Genomic DNA, 2,500 nt, shown 5'->3' on the forward strand with positions numbered 1-2,500 from the left:
GAGAGAGAGAGAGAGAGAGAGAGAGAAGGCTGAAGCAAGTTACCGGGATGATTTGGCAGCATTTTTTGTTCTCAAATCAAAAAGGAAATCCAGAAAGATTATCATCTGGGCAAAAGAATGGTTACTAAAAAGAATAAATCTATACACACAATTAACATTCTAGAGGAATTATGAGCCTACCCAACGGGCTTTAATAACTTGTTCACACCTCTATATTCTACATCTGATCTGACCCATGATTGAGCAACAATCAACAGGGAAGGGAGAAGCAATTTCTCCACTTAAAGACTGACAGCAACCTTTTATTGTTGCTGTTGTTGTTATTTTTTGCTGCAGGAGCAACCTATCAAGACCTCAAATTCACATCTAGAATTTCTGCACCATTGCTCAGTCGAAAAATTCCACAAGCATGCTCAACTATTTATGGCACACAAAATATTAACTTCGTAATCCGGCATTAAATTGTGTTCTCTTCGAGAATTTGTGTTGCAGATCACGAAAATCTTATTATTTTTTTTATTTGGCCAATGTTTAGGGAACTTTTAGAATGAATTTTAACTTCCCCGCTTTGACAACATTTATAAAAGGTACTCTCTCGTCGTCATGCCTTCAGTTCACGGGCCGGAAAATTTCTGGCTTCGACAGATATCAGGTGGCTGGACTGAGAACCCTTCGATATCGAAAGGATTGTTCGTTTCCACGCTCAGTTCTACCGGGAAGTTGACATGATCTCTGCCATTCTTTCGATATCCTACAGTTTGTCGATCATGGAAATGCACGTGTAAAGGGGCCTTAACCAGCAACAGACCAAAAACAACGTTGCCGTACATTTCAAACCATTATAAACAGATCAGCAACAAACATTTTTGTATTTCAAAGTATCCGTTTCTTTTGTTTTGGCAAGTGCTTTACGGCGCTCGCAACTGCATAAGATCATATGAGCGCGCGGGAGTCACCAAACATTTTCAGTAGGTAGGAATCTTTGAATTTTGCCCGTGTAGTGGTCGTAGCCTACTCTTATCGAGTTTAGACCACTAAGGGATCTTTAACGTGCGCAACTTGCACACGGGCCCTCCGAGATTTTTTGCTCTTTTCCGAGAAGGCTACGTGGAGATTTTTCCTACCAGAAGATCAGGGGTGTGGCCGAAAGACAGCAGTAAGAAGGAGCCAAGGAGTAGCAGTAGAACGGCTGCAGAAAGAGTCATGAGTCCAGAGTAGGGGGCAAAGGAGGTGAGGGGGTGGGGGCAGAAAGAGGAGACGAAAGCAGACTACAGAACATTACTAGAGAGCAGGAATAGAGATGAAAGGAGACAATTTTAGAGAAGATTTTTTTTCGGTCGCTACCCGGATTTGAACCCGGGACCTTTGAATGAGAGGCCAACACCTTAACCTCTAGGTAACGAGAGCCCCCTCACAAAAAGATAAAGAAATTGAAATATCTGAATGTTTAACAAAGCCTATTTCTGAGAATTTCCAAAAAGTCTTCTTCAGGCATTGTCTAATGAACAAAAACCGCGTCTTTAAAGAGTTAACTCACTGAAATTTGCTTGCTTATTAAACAAAGCAAACAGTGTTTGAATAATCCCAATCAATCAAACCTTTTGTTGGCCCCCTGACACTTAATCATTCACAATAGCTCTTTAACATTGAAACAATTGATTGCATACAGAAAAAAAACGTTGTGTATTCACCTCATTTCTTTTTCTGTCTCCACTTTCTTTCGTCAGAAAATAATTGTCAAGAAACTCACGGTAAAATAAACGTAGATGCATTGCGGCAAACAACGTAGAGATATTTATTTAGGCAAAAATGTGGGCTTAGTGATCAACATTTTCCGACAATTTTATTTGTTAACTTTATTGTCGTACACGGAAAATGCAAACTTGCCAAATGCTCCTGTTTGCGCTAGTTCAACTGAATTGTGCAAATTGAGGTAAAAAGTAAATTGCCATCTTTAAATGCTTCGATAACGTTCCTATCATTGTCTGTAGCTTGAGGTCATACGTAAAGCAAGTTTGAAAGGTATAGTTTGCAGTAATGAAAAACAGATTAACAAATAACACATATCGACATCGCTGGTGAAAGTAAGCCACTTTAGTCCAACATATTATTAGAATTTTCAATTTTTACACGCTTCCTAAAACTTTGTCAAAGTTGCACCTTTCAACATCACAAAAATGCAGTTTAATACTTTTGTAAAGGCTTACCGTTCTTTAGAAATTGCTTTTCATGATTAAAAAAAACGTACATCCTTTTTGCCCAAAATCAGCGCCTTTCAATAAAATCTGAACAGAAACGTGTTTTTAAGTGGATAGTGTTAACCTCGAAAATATCGATAAATATTGGCCACAAGGGGGAAAAATATTGCTTTATTCGAATTCTTAAATTTGACTAGCGCCTGATTTCCCCATGATGCCAAACTTTTGGGTTTGTCTCCTCAATAAGTTTCTGTTATGTAAAATATAAATACGTGCTGTAATTTTTATTTTTAGATAAAAAA

This window comes from Aplysia californica, unplaced genomic scaffold (assembly GCF_000002075.1).
Source record: "Aplysia californica isolate F4 #8 unplaced genomic scaffold, AplCal3.0 scaffold00400, whole genome shotgun sequence".
Classification (NCBI taxonomy): Eukaryota; Metazoa; Mollusca; class Gastropoda; order Aplysiida; family Aplysiidae; genus Aplysia; species Aplysia californica.